Source organism: Scyliorhinus canicula, chromosome 15 (genome assembly GCF_902713615.1).
Source record: "Scyliorhinus canicula chromosome 15, sScyCan1.1, whole genome shotgun sequence".
NCBI classification, from domain to species: Eukaryota; Metazoa; Chordata; class Chondrichthyes; order Carcharhiniformes; family Scyliorhinidae; genus Scyliorhinus; species Scyliorhinus canicula.
Window position 1 is genome coordinate 95,730,564 of NC_052160.1, and position 25,534 is coordinate 95,756,097.

General features: G+C 48.1%; 1 protein-coding gene and 1 long non-coding RNA gene across 4 annotated transcripts in view; one reads left to right on the forward strand and one right to left on the reverse strand.

The window, feature by feature from the left end:
• LOC119978576 overlaps window positions 1–16,371 on the reverse strand; it is a 36,964-nt gene extending 20,593 nt beyond the window's left edge. The window contains exon 1 of the long non-coding RNA XR_005463492.1: window positions 16,185–16,371. This is a non-coding gene — a long non-coding RNA (uncharacterized LOC119978576). The remainder of the gene's footprint in view (window positions 1–16,184) is intronic.
• Window positions 16,368–25,534, forward strand: part of LOC119978574 (ADP-ribose glycohydrolase OARD1-like) — a 28,668-nt gene continuing 19,501 nt past the window's right edge. For 2 of the 3 annotated variants that reach the window (XM_038820330.1, XM_038820332.1), the window contains exon 1: window positions 16,368–16,583. The gene's annotated coding sequence lies outside the window, so the exon portion shown is untranslated. The remainder of the gene's footprint in view (window positions 16,584–25,534) is intronic. The other variant, XM_038820331.1, reaches the window with a different exon arrangement.

Genomic DNA, 25,534 nt, shown 5'->3' on the forward strand with positions numbered 1-25,534 from the left:
ATCGGCCCAAAAGTCCTTAAGTAGCGGGAGTGCGGTGCGGCTTAACTGCAAAGCCGGTTTTCTGACCGCTCCACTCCTAGTCCAGGCCATCCACCGGTGGAGAATCTGAGAAGGAGTGTTCCCACACAGGGAAAATTCCAAACAGCACCACTACGAGCCCTTAAAAGAGCCCCAAAGTCCGAAAATAGTGGGAGCCACTGAACGTGCGACTTAGCTCCGCATCACCGCTACCGGAAGTCCGTCTCCGCTTCTTCAATGGCCTTGGTGAGATCTTTTCACAGTTCTTCCCTCTGCTGCTAGAATTCAGCTTTCATAAAGGCCCTCAGGTCAGCTTGAGACCTATAAGCTGGCCCTTCCCCCGCTAGCATGCTTGCAGAGGCTTTCGTTTGCTGCTGCTCAGACAAATCTTGCACTGTTTCTGAGGGTCTGATAACCAAGAAACATCCTATTCCTGGGGGAAAATACTCCCTGAACATTCACCCACGCCTTTTCATCGAAATTCCAACCCGTGCTGCCCAAAAAAGAGCTATTTTCTGCAACCTTAGGCAGGAGCTGCCTCGTGTGTGCTCACTCACTTCATGATGCACACCGGAAGTCCGTCATTGTGAACCTTTAGTGGTAGCATTGCTGTCCTGGAGATTGTTACAAACAGTTTGTAAAAATATTTTTATTCGATCATTTTAACATTTAAGTATATAACAGCACAAAGTAAAACAAAAAACACTCAAACAAACACTCCAGTAACCCAGAGCAAATGCCCCCCAGGCCCCCCACCAGCTTCCCATCCCCCCTGTAATGTTCTTGCCGGATGGCCTAATTTATATTACAAGAACAATTTATTAATATTAACTGTGGGTCAAATATATACAAAACATCAGGTGAATAAAAGTGTGAATATGCACATGCAACCTCTCTCAGCTCCCTGATCAGTCTCAGACTACCTGACTCTAACATTCACTTATATACTAATGAGACTCCTAGTGGTCAGTTGGTGAATTACAACACAACCATGTTATCACTGCACCCCTTCTCCCTCAGCAGCAGATCGTAACCAGCTCTTTAAAGTGTAATATAAACATCTCATAAACATAAAGACCCTGGGCTGGATTCTCCATCGGTGGGATCCTCCTTTTCGCCAGGAGCGCACTCAGGCGGATTACCCGACGGTGTGGGGGTGCCCACAATGGGAAGCTCCATTGGCTGGCTGCCAGGATGGAGAATCCCACTACAGGCTGGGGCACACCACACCAGAAAACGGGTGCGGCGGGAAGGGGAATCCCAACCCCCTCAAAATGAATTTAACCTTCTCCAAGTACAAGAACTCCATCCAGTTCCCCAGCCATACTGAGGCACAGGCCAGAGAGACTGACCTCTACCCCAACAGGACCCACCTGCGAACAATCAGCAAGGCAAAGGCTATATCATCTGCATCTGACCCTGCTCCCGTCTGCTGCCCGGCAAGTCCAACACCCCAAATATGGCCTGGGACTGGGCCCCAAATCTATATGTGAGATCACCAACAAGGTGCTGAAAAACGACCTTCACAATTTCTCCAACTTCAGGCAGGACCAGAACATTCGTACATGGCTGGCTGGATACCTACCATACCTTTCCTCCATCCTCCATCCTCTCAACCGGCTCATCGTCATTTCGTCAGGTGTGCTCTATGTACCATTTTTATCTGTATCAACCCCAGCATCACACACAACGTTGAGGCATTCACTCTCCACAGCATCTCCCGCCACAATCCTTCCTCCAGCACTATCCTCAGCTCCTCCTCTCACTTGGCCTTAACCCCATCCAAAATCCAATGCCACCATATCCTCCTCCAAAATCTCCCATAGATCGCCAAGATGACCCCCCCCCCCCCCCCCCCCCCCCCCCCCCCCACCTCCAGCAACGAAGAGAGCAATACCACCGGAAAAGTTGGGAACACCTTCTTCGCAAAATCCCACACTTGCATATACAAAAAGACCTCCCCTGTGGAATCCCAAACCTCCCCATCAACTCCTCCAAACTCGCCCATCGCCCTTCTAGAAATAAGTGCTTCATTTCTATCAGCCCCCACTCCTCCCACTCCGGAAACCTAGCATCCAGCCTCGTCAGTTCAAGCATGATTGCCTCGGATTGGCATCAGCTTCAACCCCACCCCTAACCTAAAGTGCTGCCGAAGTTGCCTCTATATCTTCAACATGACCACCAACAGTAGACTCCCTGAATATTTCCCTGGGGCAAACAGGAGCGGCGCCATTGCCAGTGCCCACAATGCCGACCCCTTACAAGAGCCTGCCTCCATATTCACCCACAAAGCGTCCAGCTCCCCACTCCAACCCCGCAACTTCTCAATGTTCACCGCCCAGTAGTAGTACATCAGGTTTGGAAGGGCCAGGCCCCCTGAATGCCGCGCTCTCTGAAGCACTATCTTCTGAATTCTTGCTCCCTTACCTGCCCAGGCAAATGACAAAATCAACCGTCCCACCCCCATAAAGAAACGTTTTCAGCAAAAACATTGGCACGGAAACAAAAATAAAAACCATAGCAAGATGGTCATCTTTACCATCTGCACCCAGCCTGCCAATGATCAGGAAAGGCTGTCCCAACTCCGCAAATCCATCTTGACCTTACTCGCTAGGCTAGTGAAATTAAATTTACAGAGCCGGGCCCAGTCTCGAGCCACCTGCACCCCAAATACCTAAAGTGCGTCATCACCACCCAAAATGGCAACCCCCAAACCAGCTCCCACGCCAAGAAAAGACACCAGAAAACACTCACTCATTTCCAGATTCAGTTTATAACCTGAGAAAGCCCTGAATCTCCTGAGCACCCCATTATATCCTCACTGTAGGACCCAGGTTGGAGATGTACACCAACAAATCATCAGCACACAAAGATGCCCTATGCTCCACATCCCCTCTCACTATCCCCTTCCACCTATCTGAGCACCTTGGCGCAATAGCCAAGGGCTCTATCGCCAGCACAAACAGGAGAAGGGACATGAGACACCGCTGCCTCATTCCCCTATGTAACCAAAAGTACCCCGATTCATCTCATTTGTGCGTGCACTTTCCTTTGGTTCCCTAAATCTGGCTTGGGTCTCTGTCTTTGTGGAGTCTGCAAGTTCTCCCCATGTCTCCGTGGATTTCCTTCAGGTGTCCGGTTTTCTCCCACAAGCCCCGAAAGACGTGCTGTTAGACTAATTGGATATTCTGAATTCTTCCTCTGTGTACCCGAACAGGCGCCAGATTGTGGCTACTGGGGGCTTTTCACAGTAACTTCATTGCAGTGTTAATGTAAGCCTACTTGGGGCAATAATAAAGATTATTATTATTAACTTGACCAAGGTCACAAACTGAGGCCCAATCCCAAATCTCTCCAACACCGCAAACAAATAACTCCACCCTACACAGTCAAATGCCTTCTCCGCGTCCAGCGCCATCACCACCTCTGGCTCCCTCCCTTCTGATGGGGAGGCCACCACATTTAAAAACGTCACACGTACGAGGACAACTGCCTACCCTTTATAAACCCAGTCTGATCTTCCCCAATCACCTGTGGGAGACACTCTTTCAACCTAAGCGCCAATACTTTGCCAAAAACCTTGGCATCCACATTTAGCAGAGAAGGTTGTTACAAACATTAAGTTAAGAGTTCCCCCTGTTGGCTGAAATTAATCCTACATGTCTGTATGCTTCATCCGATGCCGGTGTCTATGTATTGTGCATCTTCTGTTGCCCTATTATGTATTTTCTTTTCATGTACTAAATGAACTGTTTGAGCTGCTCGCATAAAAATACTTTTCACTGTACCTCGGTGACAATAAACAAATCCAATCCAATCCAAATAACAATATCATTGGCCAGTATGGAATTGAATGTAGTGGATGAGGATGTTTTCAGATTCAGTCTCTGGCCTGTGACAACAGCAACAGTCGCTCTGACTTCCAACAGGGCTAAACGTTGCTCCCCACAGTGTTTTCCACCCTCCACGACCTCCCCAATTACATGTCTTTCTTGATGCTTGGCCAGCCTGGCGCAGTCCACATCCTCTCTCTCTCACTCTCCCCACTACAGCACCTATGTGAGCTCCACCAGCATTGCTCGGTTCTATCTTCCATACATCCGTAAACCACATGTCCCTGTCGGCATCCTCTTCTTTTCCACCAGACCTTTATGACGTATTCCCGACCCTTTCTGTGTTGCAGCTATTATGTCACTTTGCCTCTTCCCATCTCTCTTTGCTTCATCAATTTTATCCCATTTTCCCAAAGTCTTGTCCCCACCATTGACCGCTTTCACCCTCCCGCCCCAACACCCAACCTTGTTCTATTTTACCCCTTTTTCTCTCTTCCTTGGTAGTCACCTTTCAGTAAAGTCTCTTCATCCATTGTTCCCTATGTCAGCTGTGTATTAGAACCCCACGTCCCTAACTCAAGTTGAAAGCGAAATAGCGGGATTCTCCGTTGGCTGACGCCAAAATCGGGAAACGCGACTGGGCGGAGAATAGTTTCCAGCGCCAAAGTCGCAACGGGTGCCAATTTGATGGCAAATCGAGATTCTCCATCACCTCGACAGTGGCATCAATGCATACCGGAATGCACATACAATAAACACTGTTTGCATATCATTGGCGGGCTTGACCCAGTATTCTCTGAGGCTCACCGTGATTCTTTGCCTCCGATGGGCCGAGTTCCATCTTTGAAAAATTGTGAAACCGGCATCGTGGCTGATGAGGAAGAGAGAGGAGGTAGGATACGGGGAGGAGCAACAGTGGGCTGCAGGGCCGGGACAGTAGCTGAGTTGGCTGGGGTGAGGCCCCTGCAAGGGCCGGGGGGTGGGACCCAAGCCACCCCAGGCCTGCAGCCCTTTCAGTGATATACCTGCCACACCACAGTGGGATGGAGGAGGATGACTACCCTCTCTGTCGTGAACTCTGGTGCTCCGCATCATTTGACAACGTTGGACTCCTGCCCACGGTAGTGCTGTCCACCGTCCACCTGGGTAATCTCTGCATGCGAGCTGGCAATTCCATCACACGGTGCCTTTGGATCCCTGGCGTGGCGGTGGTAGGGACGGTTGGGAGGGTGGATGGGGAGCCCATTCCGGCCGCCCCTACATCCTTTCTCTGGCTAGCCCAAGCCAGCACACCCCTCACACCAATCTGACAGAGCACAGAGGCAGATTGTAACAGTGCGAACAGGTGTTTAATGTAACAAAGTATATGCAGGTTGCTCTGGTTCCAAAACTAAAAGGTGCCCTGCAGCTGTGCCAACCTCACTGGTGTCTAACTTTCTGGCCTTACGGGCCCCAGTGGTACATCTAGGTGGATCCCCAGATGGTACAGCAAGATGGAGGTGGCCTGTTGTGATTCCTGCCCTGTGATCTGGGTCCCCATTGGCGGGCATCTTCTGGGGCGACCAGACTTGCATGGCCTGACTGCTGCCCGGGCATCCCAGGTGGCGTGGTGCCATCCTGTTCGGCTCACTGTCCATCAACTGCACCAGGGACTGTAGGGGGGAGTACAACGTGCTGCGGTGTTGCGGCACCTCACCTGAGGGAGTCACCAGCATGGGCCTCATCACCTTCTCCTCCCTCAGAGTGCCCGATGGCCCCCGGGCTACTCGATGGGATGGGGATGCAAGCAGAGCCATCCCCGGAGGCTCCCCCGCCACCTGGCGCTGCCAGTCCTGGAGGCTCGCTCGGGTCTCAACCAACATCTGCATGCTATCGACCATGGAGCCACAGGAAGTGGACCATCTCTATCTGGGACTGCACCACGTCACGCTGCAATTGTGCCACCACCTTCTAGGTCTGTGTCACATCAGCCAGTGGCTGCACCATCTCCCTTCGGGACTGGGCCACCTCATAGAACATACAGTGCAGAAGGCCATTCGGCCCATCGAATCTGCACCGACCCACTTAAGCCCTCACTTCCACCCTTTCCCCATAACCCGATAACCCCTCCTAACCTTTTTGGACACTAAGGGCAATTTAGTATGGCCAATCCACCTAACCTGCACATGTTTGGACTGTGGGAGGAAACCAGAGCACCCGGAGGAAACCCACGCAGACACGGGGAGAACATGCAAACTCCACAAAGATAGTGATCCAGCAGGGAATCGAACCTAGGAACCTGGTGCTGTGAAGCCACAGTGCTGGCCACTTGTGCTACCGTGCTACCCACAACCTTCCTTTGTGTCTTTGTCACGTCGGCCTGCGCAATGCCGCCGGTGGTTCCCAGCCATTGCCGCTGTGACTGGGCCACTGCGATATCCTGGTGGCTCTGACAATGGCTACAACCATTTCCTGGGCTTCCGCTCGCGCCTGCACAGAAAACCCCAGGCCTCAGGCATGCTGATCCATAGTCAAAACCATCACCCCCAATGCCTCCACCCCGGATGCCACCCGTGTGGTGTTGGGCTGGGTAGCATGCACTGTCAGCACCACTTCCTGCTCCTGCATATGGTCGGACTCCAACAACTGCACCTGCAGGTTCTGGATGCTTACCGACAACCTCATGTAGTCCCTGGCTCTGTGACTACATCTCCACAATCTGTCCGTCCCAGAAGCCCGAAACCCATCTGGACATCAGCTAGTAGCTTCGGTCGGCCTGCCCTCCGACCATCTGCTCCCTCGGCTGTTCCTACCTCCACCTGATGTACTGGAGCAGCTGTGTGGTGTGCACCAGATAGTGTCCCAGGAGCCTCTTCACTAAAGTGCCTAACCAAGGTCTCTGGGATGGTGGCAGGTGTTGGAGACAGTTGTGAGGGGAAGTCAATGTCATCCTCAGACTTGAGCTCCGCTGAGTCCTGATTCTCGGGTCGAGGGCTGCTATCCAAGCTGCTCTCTTCATCAGTGCTCGGCTCACGGTGGGGGCCTACGGTTGTGGCACTGGGTGGGGGCGGGGAACACCACATGGACCCACCCCATGACCAGCAAGTCACAAGACAAGACTCATGATTAGGCAGCAGGCCGGGGAGGGGAGGTGGGGAATAGGTGTGGTGAGGGTACGGATGGTCTGGGGGTGAGGATGGTTTGGGGTTGGTGGCGGGAAGTTGACACACGAGTCACCGGGAACCGCAACTCAGCAGGGTCTCACTTCCTCTCCCGCAGCCAAACTCCACTAAGGCAACCTCCCTTTGCTCCGGCCGGCAACCACATCCAGGGCCCTCTGCCACGGTGAGGGGCCGCAGGTCTGGCACTCCCCTTCCAGTTTTCTCCCGCTCCCAGTGGTTATGAACTGCCGCTTCCTCGCGGGGGCGGGAAATGACAGTGTTAGACAGTCTGATGCATGCAGCCCAGGGATTGGGTAGCTGGTTGGCTCAGTGGCCAGGGTACTCAGTATGTTTACCAGCATATGGTGCAGGGTGGGGGTCTGGCAACCCTCCAGTTTGTGGGGAGGGGGTAGGGTTACAGGTGTATGGGACGGAGTTAGTGCCAGGGGACACTGCTGCCTACTCACCCTGACGAGGTCAGTCATTGCTGACCTGTCCAGACAGTGTTGCTGGTAGTGCAAACCACCTCTGCCACCTGCGCCCAAGCACGACGTTTGGCAGCAGCTGGCAACCTCCTTCCTGGGCCAGGGTACAGGGTCAACCGCCTCTCCTCCACCGTGGCCAGGAGGGTCTCTAGCTTGGCATCTGTGAAACAGGGAACCGCTGTAATTGCTGCCATCTTATTGGCTGGGACAGTGTGTGGGGGGGGGGGGGGGGGGGGGGGGGGGGGAGTGAAGTGCGTATATGCGTGCGCAGCTTGTTGGCCTCCTGAGTGTCAATCAACAAACTGGCGAATCCCGCACTGTTTCTCTTGGAATTGATTGTGTTCCATGTGGCACCAGTGCTTGCCCCTTAACAGTCACTGAATCGGTCCAGTGCGGTGCCAATTTTGCTGTCGTGGAACTCCACGAATCCTGCGCCGGCGTCAACACGTAGTCTCAGAAAGACGGAATCCAGCCGATAGGCGGAATCCAGCCGATAATATGTTCTCCTTTCTTGCAACAGAAACATGTTACGAAACAAAATAAAAATATCTTCCATAACCCTTGGCAGCTGCTACGTCAATTCAATAAAATGATTAACATTTAATGAGATACGCTCTATTGGATGTGTGTGTATTTCTGTCAGCAGACAACCAGTCTATCATGATGGTGAGGAATATCTTTAAAAAGATGTGTCCTTTTTTGTGCGCCCTGGAACACTGGGCTAAATTTTCATCAGGACTGTTTGGGTCATCAAGACCTGCCAGCAGAACTTTTCATGAGGTGAGTTCCTAATTAACCGCCTCCACTTTCACTGTCCAATTCAGGGTAGCAGACAGGTTCCCAAAGCAGGAGGCCAAACACGAGGTCCGAGCCTGTAAGACAGACTAGTAGTTCATAAAGGGTGGAGGTCAGCAAGGGGAGTACTGGAGACGTCGAGTCTCCAGGCAATGGAAGTGTGGACTAGAATTTTGGCAGCAGTGGATTGAGATACAGCAGAGTCAGGCAAGGCAATTATTTTGGTAACGGATCGGATCTGAGAATGAAGTGAAGTTCAAATTGGAGCAATACACCAACATATCACACCTCAAACTTATCCTGAGGACAGACAGTTGAGAAGTCGAGTCATGAACCCGAGTTCAATGGAGGAGGTGGTGAAGTTAAAATTGGTGTCCTAAGCGTACAAACAGTAGCTAATCAATGCAGGAGTGGGGGGGAGGGGGGGTTGAAGTTAGTACGCAGGTAGAGCAAGAGATTAGATAGGCACAAAGAATGTTGTTTATTGCAGGGGAAATGGAATATAAAAGTTGGGAAGTTTTGATACAGTTGTCAAGGGCACTGGAGTGACCATGTCTAGAATACCGAGTACAATTTTGATGAGGATATAATTGCATTAGAAGCAGTTCGGAGAAGGTTTGTTTGACCGGTTCCTGGGTTGAAGGGATCAGTTAAGAAGAATTAGAGATGATCTTATTGAAACATATAAGATCCTGAGGGGACCTGACAGGAATAGACACTGAGAGGATGTTTTCCCTTATAAGAGACGAGAACTAGGGAACACAGTTTAAAAATAATGGGTCTTCCACTTAAGACAGAGACAAGGAGAAACCTTCTCTCTCAGAGGGCTATTAGTCTGTGGAATTGTCTTCCCTAGAGAACAGAGGAGGCTGGGTCACTGAATATTTTTAAAATATAGAGCACCCAATTCATTTTTTTTCCAATTAAAGGGAAATTTAGCGTGGCCAATCCACCTACACCCACATCTTTGGGCTGTGGGGGTGAGACCCATGCAGACATGGGGAGAATGTGCAAATTCCACATGGACAGTGACCCAGGGCCGGGATCGAACCCAGATCCTCAGTGCCGTGAGGCAGCAGTGCTAACCACTGAGCCACCATGCCACACTGGTTCCTTGAATATTTATACGGCTGAATTAGATAGGTTCTTTATTGGCAAGAGAGTGAGAGTATAGGGAGTAGTCAGGAAAGTAGAGTTGGGGCTACAGCCACATCAGCCATGATCTTACAAATGATGGAGCAGATTTTTACAAACATATGACTCAGGAGCAGGAGTACACTATTTGGCCACTCGAGACTGCTCTGTCATCCACCAAATTAATGGTTGAACTGATTGTGGCCTCAATTACACATTCTACCCCATAACCTTTGCCTCCCTTGTTAGTCATGAATCTATCTTCTTCCACCTTGAAAATATTCAATGACCCTGCCTCCACTGCTCTCTGAGTTCCAAACATTTACAACTCTCAGAAAAAGATTATTCTCATCTCTGTTTTAAACAGGGGACTCTTTATTTTTAAACTGCGTCCTTTAAGGCCTGATGGCAAATGGTCTACTCCTGCTCCTAATTCACCTATTTGTATGTAAAGACAATGTCGGCATGGGTGGAGAACCCATTGCATGAAATATAAGGAGCAATTTTTCACACTTTGCACTCCCTGCCTTACACATCAGGAGTACATTCTGGAGATTTGTTGCACTGGGGATTTAAGCACAAGTGGCCGTATTTCTTTTAAAGAAAGAAAGATTTGCATTTTTGAAGGGCTTTTCACCTCAAAGCATTTTACAGTCAATGAAATACTTTTCAAATGTACTCATTGATAATAGGTCGGAATTCTCCAGCCGTTGGGATTCTCTATCCCTGCTGGCAGTGCACCCCCACCCGCATGTTTCCCGGTGGAGTGGGGTGGCTTCAATGGGACATCCCATTGACAAGCGACAGGAAGATCGAATCCCGCCACCAGTGAACGGCACGCTGCCATGAAACATGCAGCTGGGGGGCCGGAGAATCCAGCCCATAATGTAGAATACAACAGCCAATTTGTGCACCGCAAACTTCTATAAATGGCAATGTAATAATCACCATCTGTTTTGGCGAAATTGCCCGAGGGATATTGGCCAGGATAACGGGGATAGATCTCTTCTTCGAAACAGTGCAATGGGATTCTTTATGTCCACCTAAGACAGACGGGGCCATGGGTTTCATGTCTCATCTGAAAGGTGATGGGAACAATGATCAGAAAATCAGACACAACATCCACCTGAATTCCTGAAAGACACTCCCAGTATGTGAGGGCTCAGTTGGGCATGCAAAATAAAAAAAGTGATTCCTGCAATGCCTATAATAGTCATGATCCGAACAAGAGGCAGCATTGACACAGAGGCAGCTACAGGGAGGGTACCTGGAGGAAAGTTCAAAGCTGGATGAAAGCAGCAGAGGACTGAGAGAGCAAAAAAGTTGAGCAATACAAACACAAAATATCTTTGTTCCATTGCAGGTTCAGGCCTGCGGGTGGAAGAAAAACTGGTTTGAAGGGTCTCGATGACGCAAGATAATGATTTTGTGTTTTGATAAAGAGTTTAAATGTCTGAATGGCTGCATCAGTTCCCACCATGAACATTCAATTTGAATTAGTAAATCAGAAACGGTACTTTTCCACAGATGCTGCAGAATCGCAGCATTTTGTCTTTTGTTTTCTGTTTTCAGAATTTGTAGTTTTCTGTTTTTTACTTATGCTGTTTGAAGTTTTCCTTTCCCACATTGTGGAAACAGCCTGGCATAATTTTGTTTAAAATGTTTGGAGTATTGTTGAAACAGGCAACACGCTAACTTAAAGTTCCTGATCAAAATGTGTAATTTCCATTTATTGTTCTCATGCAAGTCCGAGTGACTGTAATTATATTTCAGAAATATTTTTCAGGATCTTCCTGTTTTTGAATTGTTCGCAATTAGGTGACCTCCAACCACTCCAGATAGGTCACAAGATCTGGGTAAAGACAGGAAGTGTAAACAATCTCCACCAAGTGTTCTGCAAATCAGGGATTTTCAAAGTGCGGGTCACGACCCACGCGGGGGTTGTGGGCGCGTGGCAGAGCGATCGCTTGTGGCATCCCCGTGGTGGTCTCGATCACGGGAGAAGGGCTCAATGGCCCTTCATAAATTGATAATGCCAGCTGCTACCACCTTTTAAATGAAAAGAAATGAGGCTGTGAGAAGTCTTCCAGCCAGAAGCAGCAGCAAAGATCAGGTCATGTGCCCTGCACGTACACTTGACGTCAAGCGCCCTCCATGTACATGTTCATGCTTTCGGCACCAAATCACGGAGTAGAGCTGCTTCCATTTTCGAGCTGCTAGCAAGCTGGGCACGATCGCACAGTGGTTAGCTTCACAGCACCAGGGTCCCAGGTTTGATTCCAGGCTGGGCCACTGTCTATGCGGAGTCTGCACGTTCACCCTGTATCTGCGTGGGTTTCCCCCGGGCGCTCCACTTTCCTCCCACTAGTCCCGAAAGATGTGATTAGGTAAATTGGACATTCTGAATTCTCCCTCTGTGTACCCGAACAGGCGCCGGAACGTGGTAACTAGGGGCTTTTAACAGTAACTTCATTGCAATTGAAGCCTACTTGTGACAATAAAGATTATTATTCAATGAACTGTGAAGATGGATTGTTTTCTTCGAAGTAAAAGATGGCCAGAGACTCAAATAGGCAGTACATACTGGCCAGAATCTGCTGGAGAGAGCTGCTCGAGGGTCCAGGGCAGGACAGAGCAGTGCTATCATTAGCTCTGTGCAGAGCTCCGTAGCCTCTGGTTAACAGCCTACAATGAAACTTAATTCGGGAACAAAGCAGTGTAAAGATTATTTCCTGAGTTATAGTTTTGTCAATTGTGCCAGTGCAAATATGGATGAAAAGCCCATGTGTGTTATATGCAGAGACATACTGGCAAATGAGAGGAGAAATTTTAGGTTTTGGAAAGAGAAATGGTGGGTGAAAAATTCCTTTTGAGGTTGAGGTCCCAGAGTCAGTAATTAATTACAGCTGACTCTAAATTTTAAAAAACCACGCTGCTGTAGCTGATCTGTGATACCACATTAAAAACACGCCAAAAACCCATGAGGCTGTCATCATTCTGGAGTAGCATCTCCGAGGAGTATACAGTGCTGAGTAAAACATGTATTTTGTTTGCCCTTCATGGTGACCTACATGTGCGAGGTTGGATTTTCCGTTCTCACAAAGTGAAGACAGCACAAAGGAACTGGCTGAAGTCGGCACCGGATACGGGCATTGCCCTCTCCTCCTTTGAACCCGATTCAAGTGAGATCATGAGGAATAGGCAGGCTCCCCTTTCGCATTAAAGGTAAGCAAACGTACCATGTGTCACAAAGGTCATCCGGCATGGTCCCAAAGGTTGGCCAGCGTGGGTCCACGGAAAAAAAAAGTTTTAAACCCACTGCTGTAAATAGCTGTTTGCAGAGACACTCAGTTCATTACACTTGTGGACTTTGCCTCCATTATGCAAGCGTCCACAGACACAAAACTGATAAGGGAAGAAATGTTCATCTATATTTGATACAAGGCGTAATGAGCACAGGTCAGCAACAGGGTTGGCATCCTGCCACGGACTACACTGGGTGGGGGAAGCACTGGCTGCCACTTTAGAAGAGGAATGTTGCAACTATAGTGTTGGCTTTGACTACCACTCCTCATGGGGGTACTCAGTCTAGGAATTAGCAGAAATATTCCATCATTGTATTGTTAGCAAAAGCTACAGTATTTAAACAATTGGTTTTAGTCTGATTTATATATTTGACAAACTCAGTGAAGAGATATTTAAAAAATCTTGACTCACTAGAGGATCAGTGAATTTTCTAAGGAATCCAGAAATTATCGTACAGGTCGGGCAGCACGGTAGCATGGTGGTTAGCATCAATGCATCACAGCTCCAGGGTCCCAGGTTCGATTCCCGGCTGGGTCACTGTCTGTGTGGAGTCTGCACGTCCTCCCCGTGTGTGCGTGGGTTTCCTCCGGGTGCTCCGGTTTCCTCCCACAGTCCAAAGATGTGCGGGTTAGGTGGATTGGCCAGGCTAAATTGCCCTTAGTGTCCTAAATAATATAAGGTTAATGGGGGTTGTTGGGTTACTGGTATAGGGTGGATACGTGGGCTTGAGTAGGGTGATCATTGCTCGGCACAACATCGAGGGCCGAAGGGCCTGTTCTGTGCTGTACTGTTCTAATCTAATTAAGTCAGATAATACCCATAATTTAGATATTGTTTCCAGTTTCTGCGCAAGACACAAGTTGCATTTATACGGCGTCATTTAAAGTAGATCCAAAGTCTTGCAAAAATAAAATTGATTCAAACAGTGTAAATTAATTCCCACCGAGCTTTTACAATCTTGTACTTGTATGAAACCACAGCTTGCCCAGCATATTATGCAATGAAAATTTCAGCCTGTCTCTTCCTGGGAATCTCAGGTACTGTGACAACCTGAGAAACGACTCAATATTTCTCAGGTTTTCAGATTCTCATGAGGAAGTCCTTCTGATTTGCCCACTCCTCAACTATGGCATTTAATTTTTTACTCTCCAATACCCAGTGAGTTGGAGGGCTCCTGCTTGAGAATTGATTTTTTTGGATTTTTGATGCCTGGTCCCAGGGGTAACTTTTAACTAAACAAGTGTAGGAAGGCATAGAGCAGAGAGATGTCCAAATCTCAAAGAAAAACGGCCGTGAAAATGGGGACTATTGAAGGTCCGCCGTTGAGGCCAGCTCAGGAACTGGAAGGCAGAGGCTGGGGCGCCGGGTGAGTCCGTACTGCTCACGGCAGAAAGGATGACCGAGGCAATTGCCGTGGAACTTGAAAAACAGTTCACAAAGCACATGGAAGTGAAGAGGAATGAGATGAGGGCGGTATTGTAAGTGCTGGTGGAGGAGGCGATTGCCCCGGTGAGGACGGTGGTATCGAGCGCAGTGACGGAGGTGCGGGAGCAGGATGAGACACTGAAGGAAGTGGAAGAGGCATTATCACAACAGCGATTAACTCACCTCGATGGGGAAGGAGCTGCGGAGGATGATAGAAACCAACAAGGGTCTGCGAGCCAAAATGGAAGACCTGGAAAACAGATCCAGGAGGCAGAATCTGAGGATCGTGGGTCTGCCCGAAGGGGTGGAAGGCCCGATGCCGACGGAGTATTTTGCCACGATGTTGGCGGAGTTATTGGGGGAGGGGAAAGATCCCTCTCGATACGAACTGGATTGGGCTCATAGGTGATGGAGGCCTAAACCAGAGGCAAGTGAGCCACCAAGAGTAGTGACTGTTTGTTTCGAATGAAGGAGAAGGTCCTGTGCTGGGCAAAGCAGAAGCGGAAGGTGCAGTGGGCTGGAGTGGGTTCACCAGGACTTTACGGTGGAGTTGGCGAGGAGGCGGGTGGCCTTCGGCCCAGTGAAGACGGCACTGTATAACCCACCAGTGAACGGGAGTGAGGTGGGGAGAGAGGCTGCGGTTATCAGAGCCTGGTGGAACGGGTTTCGATTAGCTTGGCCGGGGTGAAAAGTTGGGGGAAGGGACCGATACTGGGTAAGGTGCTTTCGAGAGGAAATGGAGGGGAGGAGTGTGGGAGTGGGGTTTACAATTCATGGGTGTCATTCATTGTACACTTTTGGAAATTGGATGGCCTTGAATATTCAAGGGGGGGGGGCAGGTGGACTAGATGTGTTAATGGTGACCATGGGCGATTCCTGATTCTTTTTTTGTTTTTTTATTTGATGTTTGTGTTGTCATGCGGGCTGTTGTTTGGGGGATGGTGGGAGGATGGGATCGTTGTTGTTGATAAGGGGATTGACATTGTATTTGTTACTGTTTACTGTTTGTTGGTGGGTGTAAATTTTGAAGAAAATGTGAAAAAGGAGTAAAAACATTTTTTTTTATAATTCCAAACAACTCACCGACCCAATTCTTCAAGCACTACTTTCCGCAGATGTGGCAGAGTCTGCAGTGCATACATTGGATTCATCAGCAATTGGAGTGGAAGCAAGTAACCGTCAATCACAAGGGACTTCAGAGAAAAATGCTGCAACTTGAGAATGAAAGTGCGTCCACACATGTGGCACACGCACACAATCACAGAATGATTACAGCATAGGAGGCCAATCAGCCCACCAGGTATGGATGGGCCAGCTCTCTGAATGAGCAATGCACCTAGCCTAAACCCATCCCCATCTACTCCTCTATTGCTAGCCGACGTAAACCCATGCATTAGCCACACAGGCACCTACGTGGCTTGAATTCAGGATAAAGGCAAATTACTGCAGAAGTTGGAATCTGAAACAAAAACAAAATACTGGACAATCTCAGCGGGTCTGACAGAAAAGGAGAGACAACGCTTTGAGTCTGCATGACTCTTGCCAAAGCTGGAGAGAACTGGAAATGCGGTCAGATTCATACTGTAGTGAGGGCGGGCTGCTTGGAGCAGTGGGACTGGAAAGGGGGCCAGCGATAGGGGGAGGTTGACAAAGATGTTGAGGACAGAATTCAAAATCCCTGTTTTCTTAACAGGTGCTTTAACCAAGTAAAAAGCAGCGCCGACTAAAAACACACCTGACCTGCCGGTGAAGCTTTTGGACAACTCCGAAGCTTTCCGCCAGGAAACCCAGTCTCCCGCTTGACAGGCAGGAACACTATTCACTATACTAACGAGGCACTCTCCACAGCAGTCTTCCTTTTCAGATGATAATCCAATTAACGAAAGGGAAAATGTTGGAAAATCTCAGCAAGTCTGGCAGCATCTCTAGGGAGAGAAAAGAGCTAACGTTTCAGATTCCAGCATCTGCAGTAATTTGCTTTTATCCAATTGATTAAACCTGCCTCCACTACACACCCCTCAAGCAGTGCCCACCAGAAAAATACAGACCCGGTTTGGGTGATCTGTACTGTTTTAGCCCTTATTGTGCCATCGTCAGCCTTCCCGGCACGTGACCCGGTTACCGAGGCTGCAGCTTCCTGAGGAGAGGCCCGGCCCAGAGGCAGCGTTAGGAGAGGCCCGGCCCGGAGGCAGCGTGAGGAGAGGCCCGGCCCGGAGGCAGCGTGAGGAGAGGCCCGGCCCGGAGGCAGCGTGAGGAGAGGCCCGACCCGACCCGACCCGACCCGGCCCAACCCGACCTGAAGCGAGGCCCACCTTCAGTCGGCTCTTCCGGCGTGACGTGTTAAGTGAGGCCGGCTGTGCCGCACCGCTGCCTGAGGCCTCCGGGGAGGTTGTTCCTCTGTGAGCACAGGTTCTGTTGCCGGGGTAACCGGGCCTTTGGCGGGGGAGGTAAGAACATTAAACATCCTCCGACATTAAACCCCAGTCAGTCAGGCTGCTTTCCAGTGGCTGCAGTGCCACTAGAACAGTTTGGCACTCCCTTCCAGTGAAACTATTTGTATGTTTTTGTCGGACTTTAGTTTTCAAAGTGCAGGAACATGATTTCAGAAATCATGTTATTGATCATATCCAGGTTTGCAATCACAAGTGCTGCCTCTTTATATTTGTGAACATCCCATCCCCCAATATATAGACCAACTCAAGGAAACAAACAAATGCTGATGCTACCATTCCAGAATGGAAAGACGTGCAAAAAAAAAAATGAATTTTGCAACTTTAGCTGTAAAAGAAAGTTAAGCCCCATAGTCCCAGATCACCATGGGCTGCTCTTCCCTTTTGAAGGGAGGAAAACCGATTGGTGGCGATTTAACCTGAGGATCACCACACGTCGGGCGAGGAGTAAGGTTGAGAAGGCAGGGCCCTTCGTGAATAACCTCAGCTGGCGTGGGGCGCAGTTGCCCTTGTTCTGCATCACCAACCAGCTGTCCAGCCAACTGAGCTAAACCAGCCCCACAAGTGAACTTGATACTTAATTACTTAAAAAACGTAAACAAATCCACAAAGTATTTCATAAAATTTACAGTGCAGAAGGAGGCCATTCAGCCCATCGAGTCTGCACCGGCTCTTGGAAAGAGCACCCTGTGTTGTTCCTCGTATCTTAATAAAGCTCGTAGTCTCAAGTGTGGAGAAGATGCTTTATTGTGAGTTCGTTCAGTTTCCAGAGCTCGACCTAGAACTACCTTCCAGTGCTAACTACCAGCTTTGCTTGCTGTGTCCTGCTTACCAGCCCGCCTGCTGTGAAGAGTGTGTCCTCACTTCCTGTCCTGATGTATTTATATGGCTCTCCCGTGCTCCCTCTAGTGGTCGCTCAGTTGTGTTGCATCTGGTTAACTTGTGATCACCACATCCCCCTTTTTCTCTTAACATATTTTCTGAACATCGTTAAAGAAAATTGTATATCCTGTCCCAGTGTATTTATAGCTCTCCCGCTCGTGTTTGCTCTGTTGTTTTTGTATCTGGTCAATCTACGATCACCACATCCCCCTCTTTCTCATTACATAGTTTCTGTACATCATTAAGGAAAATTATACAAAACAGTAACTTATGATATGCGTATCTATACAAGTGATGATGCTATTGCCTTAGTTAACAAAGCCAATGTATTTATATGTCCAAACTTAATAAACACATTTATGAGTCCAAACTTGATGAATTTGTTCAGAGCTTTTTTTTTTTTTCTTTTTGTTGTTGATGACGTGGTGATATTGATATTGCAAGTCCGCTGTGAATGTTGTTGGTGTTCCTTGTTATCTTAAGTACCCAATGCGTCATCCCGAGGTGTTTGCATGGTCACATCACTGATGTTGACTGGCATGGACTTTTTTTTTGTGCTTGTGGTGTTGATTTATTGTCTCATCCGCCTTGGATGCTGGTGTGCTTGCTTGTTCTGGAGCAGACGTGAGTTTGTGCGATTCGTTGTCATCCCATGACATGTTTGTAGTCTTGTTATCGTTTTGCAGTGTGCTGTGGCATCGTCCATCATGTGCCAAGTAGTGCCATTGTGTACAAGTCGTTGTTTCATTGCTGTTGTTTCTGTCGTTCCTGTTTTTGTTGTTTCCGTTGCCGTACTTGTCGCTGTTTTTGTCGTTTCCGTCTTTGTTGTTGTCGCTATCTTTGCTCCTGACTTTGTTGTGTTTGTTGCCATTCTTGTTGTTTCTGCCTCTGTCGTTGTCGCTATCTTTGTGCCTGACGTTGTTGTTTGTCTTGTTGCGCGTCATGTTGCTTTTATTCTTGCTGTTGTCGTTCTCGTTTCTGCTGTGCTTCTTGCTATTGTTGTTTGTCTTGTCGCGCTTCATGTTGCTTTTCTTCTTGCTGTTGTCGTTCTCGTTTCTGCTGTGCTTCTTGCTATTGTTGTTGGTCTTGTCGCGCTTCATGTTGTTTTTGTTCTTGCTGTGTTTCTTTTGACTTTTGTTTTTCTTGTTATACTCTATGAGTGTCCCGAGTGGATAATTTGAGTCATTGAGCATTCCGTCTCGCGAGTGGTGCGAATGATCTGATGTTGCATCGGTGCAGGTGACATCAATCAGTTGTGGAGAATTGGATTCCGCATCTTTGCTTTCTTGGTGCTCGTCTTCCGGAGTCAAAGTCTTCTTGATTACATTTGACGCGGTGTCTGTGGACTCTCGGCGCTCCTCTTCTGGAGTCCAAATCTGCATGATTTCAGTTGACGTGGTTTCTCTAGACTCTTGGTGCTCCGCTTCTGGAGTTAAAATCTTCATGATTTCTGTTGATGTTATCTCACTGGACTCCAGGTGCTCCTCTTCTGGAGTCAAAATCTGCACGGTTTCTTTTTGTTTGATGTCTCTGGACTCCAGGTGCTCCTCTTCTGGAGTCAGAATCTGCATGGTTTCTTTCGGCATTGTCTCTGTGGACTCCAGGTGCTCCTCTTCTGGAGTCAAAATCTGCATGTTTTCTTTTGGCGTTGTCTCTCTGGACTGTTGGGTGGCCCGACTCTGTGCTTCTGTACAGACAAGCTGAGAAGTGTCAGTCTCACTGTGATCCTGTACGTCAAGTGCGAGCACCTTGTCACTGTTTTCGCTCTGTGCTTCGGTACAGACAAGCTGAGAACTGTCAGTCTCACTGTGATCCTGTACGTCGAGTGCGAGCACCTTGTCACTGTCTTCGCATGCAGTGGGCAGAGGTGCATTGTCTTCTTCTTGTTCCTGTGAGCGTGTTGGACTTTCATAGTCCGCTCTTTCTTCTTGTTCCTGTGAGCGTGTTGGACTTTCATAGTCTGCTCTTTCTTCTTGTTCCTGTGAGCGTGTTGGACTTTCATAGTCTGCTTTTTCTTCTTGTTCCTGTGAGCGTGTTGGACTTTCATAGTCCGCTCTTTCTTCTTGTTCCTGTGAGCTTGGTAGACTTTCATAGTCTGCTTGCGGTTGCTCAGGTACAGCGGGTTTACCTTCATGGTCTTGTTCATGCTTGGTGTCCGCCCGGGAGTGTTTGCTTGCATCCCTGTTGGCGTCTTTCATCACCCGCACTGTGGAGCCTGTCATCGCTCGCTCCGTGGAGTCTTCCTGTGCTCTCTGTGTGGCGTCGTCTTTGTCTTGGGTATTGCTGTCATCCAATGTATCGACGAGCTGCCATGGCACCATGGTGTTGGATTCATCCACCATGAGTAGAGTCGTGTTGAGCTTTGCAACGGTGTCGCTGATGCTGTGATCAGCATGTCCAAATAACTCCTCCATGTCTGAGTAGTATTCTTTGAAACCCATTTCATCTTCGTTGGCTTCTTCTACCACGAGTTGATTCGTGTTTAACTTTGCGACCGTGTCGCTGATGCTGTGATAAGCATATCCGACTGACTCAGCTGTGTCTGAGTAGTATTCTCCGAAAACCAAATCATCCTGGTTGGATTCTTCTACCACGAGTTGATTCGTGTTGAACTTTGCGACCGTGTCGCTGATGCTGTGATAAGCATATCCGACTGACTCAGCCATGTCTGAGTAGTATTCTTTGAAAACCAAATCATCTTGGTTGGATTCATCTACCACGAGTTGGTTCGTGTTGTGCTTTGCGACCGTGTCGCTGATGCTGTGATAAGCATATCCGACTGACCCAGTCAGGTCTGAGAGGTAATCGTCGAAAAACAAATCATCTTTTGTTGTTTCGGAATTCTTTTTGTTCGCTTCACTGTGTGTGGTGTAGGCAGCTTTTTCCAAGGTTTTGTGCAAGTTGTTTTTCACTGTTGGTTTAAGTTCAGGCGTTTTTCTGTGTTCTGAGGCAAGAAAATTTGGTTTTACCACTTTAAGTGTCTTGTTTTCAATTTTCGGGCATTTCCCTTTTAAGTGGGCGTGGTCAGGATTCTCAGACGTCATGACGTCACGCGTAGGAACGACTTGCACATGCGCAAATCGGCTTTCTTTCCTTGTGCGGTTCGGTGTCCATTGCGCATGCGCGGCTTGCGCATGCGCATGACGGTCCGCGACGAAGACTTTTTTTGACTGCGCATGCGCGGCTTGCGCATGCGCATAACGATCGGCGCCGCGATCTTTTGTAAACTGCGCATGCGCGACTTCCGGTTCCGGCGCATGCGCAGACGCGATTTGTAGTTCTTTGTTTACCATAGACTGCAAAATGTGCCCCGACGCCATTTTATCGCGGATTTCAGCGTTTTTTCTTTCTAAAAGTTGTAAGTTACCTTTTCTTTCCGATCTGGACTGGGTTTCAGCGTTTTGGCTTTGTGAGAAATTCGTGTTATTTCTTCTTTTTGATCTGTTCTTTGCATTCGCGATTTCTTGTTCTTTTCGTGATTTTTTTAGTTTTGCATCACTCAGTCTCTGTGCAGTTTGGACTCTGAGTATGTCTTGCTGTTCAAATTTCTCACAGTACTCTTCAAATTTGTTTAGTACCGTTTGTAAGCTGTTTCTGTCTTCACCTTTTGAGTATTTAAATCCATTATAAACTTTCATAGCTTCATTTCCTTCGATGAGAATTGCTATTTTAATTTCGTCTGAAGCTGCCGCTGCATCATATGCTATGATACCGAAATCGAACATTTGTTTAAACCTTTCCCAGACACTTCTTACTTTTCCAGTCGTGTCCAGGTGAAGTGGGTATCCAAGGCACATCCTCTCATCAGCAATGTCTTCCCAAGTCGAATGTCCAGTAGGAGATTTCCATGCCATTCTTGGTTGAGATTTCCATGCCATGTTTTTTTTTTTGTTTTCTGTATCTGCAGCTGAGTTGTCCTGTCATAAGCGTCTGAAATCACTCCTGGGTACCATGTGTTGTTCCTCGTATCTTAATAAAGCTCGTAGTCTCAAGTGTGGAGAAGATGCTTTATTGTGAGTTCGTTCAGTTTCCAGAGCTCGACCTAGAACTACCTTCCAGTGCTAACTACCAGCTTTGCTTGCTGTGTCCTGCTTACCAGCCCGCCTGCTGTGAAGAGTGTGTCCTCACTTCCTGTCCTGATGTATTTATATGGCTCTCCCGTGCTCCCTCTAGTGGTCGCTCAGTTGTGTTGCATCTGGTTAACTTGTGATCACCACACACCCTACCCAAGGTCAACACCTCCACCCTATCCCCATGACCCAGTAACCCCACCCAACACTAAGGGCAATTTTGGACACTAAGGGCAATTTATCATGGCCAATCCACCAAACCTGCACATCTTTGGACTGTGGGAGGAAACCCACGCACACACGGGGAGGATGTGCAGACTCCGCACAGACAGTGACCCAAGCCGGAATCGAACTTGGGACCCTGGAGCTGTGAAGCAATTGTGCTATCCACAATGCTATCGTGCTGCCCAAGGATGTCTTTCTTCCTCAATTATTACATTATAAGTCATTATACTGGACAGTAATGTGCTTTGGGGGAACTGATGATCGTGATTGGTACTTTGTAACTGTAAGTCTGTCTTTCAATTGAATGTTTGCATAACTTTTAACGTATTTGGTGTGATGAATTTATAAATTTAAGATATATTGTATTATATATATTTGGTGTAGTAAGGGTTAAATGCCTGAGTTAGTATGTGTATGACTGCTGTAGCGGTGTTTTAAAAATTCCTGGTTTTGCAAGACAGCTAGTTTTGTAGGAGCCAGAGATACAATGAAAGTATCGTAAAAGCTTGGGCTAATGGATTTTTGTTTGGATTATAAGGGTTCCCTGTGGAGTAGTTAATTTGATACATTGTGTTCAGTTACTAAGATGATGAAGTTAATGGGAGGATCCAAGGATTGAAGCAGTTAGGAGTTAGGGGTCAGCGCACTAGTGGTGTGGCTGGAAGGCAAGCCAAACATGCTGAGAAGCAGCTTCTGAAGAAATACAGCCAGAGTTTCTGCATTTTTCTGACAGAGCCAGGGCTCCTTCTTTAAAGCAGTCAAAATATTTTTCGTTCTCAAAGTGGAGTATCCAGATATCTCTGTGCAGCATGTATTCCTGAGTGCTAACTGTATTTAAAAGTAGATTGGGATCTGAGATGGTTCTGTTTGAATGAAAGTAAAGATAGCAGTTAAGGGTTATTGTGCCACTATATTGATCAGCATTATTTAAGGGGTAATTGTAGATTATTCTCTTGTGTGATGTTTTTACAGTGTTTTAATACTGTGTTAGTAATAAAGTTTGTTTTAATATACCACTGAAATCCGAATCCTCCCCTCACTCCCATGGCGGTGAGGCCGTTTTTTGTCGCTTGTCACAAGAACTCGAGTCGGTGGGGGTGGAGCCGGTTCGTGGGCTTAAAGCAGACTGAGGATCATTGCTTCCTTGTTGAGCACCGAAGGACCACAGACAGAGGCTCGTCATCTTCTCAGTCTCCATTTTGGGCTCCTGAATCTTCACCGTCAGCGGGTGGGCACTGACTCGGGTTCTCCATTGGCTTCTCAGGTGGTCCAGGTGTTTCTTCATGCCAACCCTCCTTCCCCCTCCCCATCCCGAGCCTGGTGAGCAGTCATCCCATTAACATTTCAGCTGGTGCGACTCCCGTCATCGTGTGCGACGTGGTTCTATAATCAGAGGAACTAGGCCAATTTCTTAAATCAAGAACCAGCAGGCCTTTTCTTCATTCCAGTTTTGAATTTTTGAACTTCCCGTTTAGCCAGGCCATTAGATGATGAATGATACGTTGTTGATCGGATGTGTTTAATGCCTTTCAACTTCATGAATACCTGAAATTCTCCACAGGTTTGTTTTGTTTTATGTAAATTTAGAGTACCAATTTTTTCCAATTAAAGGGCAATTTTAGTGTGGCCAATCCACCCTGCACATCTTTGGGTTGTGGGGGTGAGACCCACGCAGACCCAGGGGAAATGTGCAAACTCCACACAGACAGTGACCTGGGGTTGGGATCGAACCCAGGTCCTCAACGCCGTGAGGCAGCAGTGCTAACTACGGCGCCACCATGCCGCCCCAAAATCTCCATTAGTTAATGGATACGAGGACCTTTGGTATGCTGTGGGTGCAGAAACTCCGTTGGAGTTTTTCTATTGATGTTTAAGACGTCATGGAGGACATACAACGTATTTTCTAACCATTTTGAGTGGCGTCGACCATAATCAGGAACTCAGACCCCAAGAAAGTCTACGTGCACCCCATGTCTTCCTAGCCATTCCCATGGGTGCAAAGAGACCGAAGGTGGGAGCTTCTGTTCTCCTGGTGCAAGGAGCACTGCTTCACCAGATTCTCGATATCTGTATCGAGCCCGGGCCACCGGATATAGCTCATGCGAGCATTTTCATATTGGATACCCCGGGGTATCAGGATTGGGTGCTGCCCTGGGTGGGGATGACTACTCGGGCTCCTCAAGGGATGATGCCATCTCAGCTCTTGCGTCTAGTGAGGAAGGGCTTCATGTCATTCGTGGGGTGCCCTCTGATTCCACCACTGAGGATAATATGGTGCAATTTGAGCAGTGTGTGGTCCTTCTGGGTCCATGCTTAAATCTGCTTTGCAGATATTGGCAATATATTCAGGACGTGCACGGTCATGGTGACTTCTTTCAATGCTGGCAGAGGGGCCAAGCTTGTGGGCAGCGGTAAACAGCTCCGGGCATCTGCTTTGGAAATGTATGTCTCTGGGTGGTGCATGAGAGAGTGAGTATTCATCGGCCACCTACAATAATACCCATTGTTGGATCCGAGCCGGGGCAATGGAGGTATCACTTTATCCTCTTTGAAAAGGCTCAGCAGGTGTTTATGGCATGTTACAATTTTGCCATAGTCATATGGGTGGAATTTCTTCACCCCAGAAATAACAGCCAATCCAATCCAATTCTTCCTTTTCAATCTAAGAATACAGTCTTTCCATCACCATCAAGGTTCTGGGTGCATATGCTATAGGTCTCTCTTCCCATCAATGGCACAAGGATTGCCCATCCTCCATGTGGAGAGGCATCACATGTTAATACCAGTTGTTCCCTGAGGTCGTATTGAGCCAGGATGTTTGATGATGGTAACTGGTGCTTCATCTTTACAAAGGCTTCATCTTGCAGCATCTACCACGACCAAATCTGCCATTTTCTGAACTGTGTGCAGGGGTAACAATGATGTGGCCAAGTTTGGGATCAATTACCCATAGTAGTTTGAAGCCTAGTAAGGATTTTAATTCTGTCATGTTTTGCGGGGTCGTGCCTCTTTGATGGCCTTAACCTTATTGTCCACGGGGTATAGACTTTTTTTTTATCGCCTTGGTGCAGTAGATAAATCATTTTGCCTGCCTGCAATGCATTTTTCTCATTTGAGATGGACATCTGCATCAGAAAATTATCTCAAAACCTCCTCCAGGTTTGCTAGGTACTCTTTTTTTTCCCCCCTCAGTGGCTCCTGTGATTTGTATGTCGTCTATGTATACTGCCACCGTAGGTAGTCCGCGGAGAATGTTTTCCCATCACGCATTGAAAAATGATGCATGCTGACGAGACTCCAAAGGGCCGGCCTGTATATTTGTAGAAACCCTAATGGATAGTAATCGTCATGAGCTAGAACTAAGCATGGCTCATATCTAGTATTGTGAAGGTTTGACTCCCCTGCCAGTTTGGCATGTAGATCTTCTATGCGGGACATGGGGTACCAATATAAATGTGAGGCTTTAGTGACGATTAGTTTATAGTTCCTGCAAAGGTGGACCAACCTGTCGGGCTTGAGGACATGGAATACTGGTACAGCCCATTCTGCAAACTGCACTGGTCATATTATCCTGAGGCTCTCCAACTGCTCGGGTTCAGTCTCTACTTTGGTAAGTAAAGCATATCGGACTGGCTGTGCCCTAGAACACTTGGGTAGGGTGTTGGGGTCCACCTAAATCTTTGCCCTTGATCCCTTTATTCTACCAAAGCCTTCTTGGAATATCTCGAGTTATTTGTCAATGACCTTGTACAGTCCACTGGTCCTTAGTTT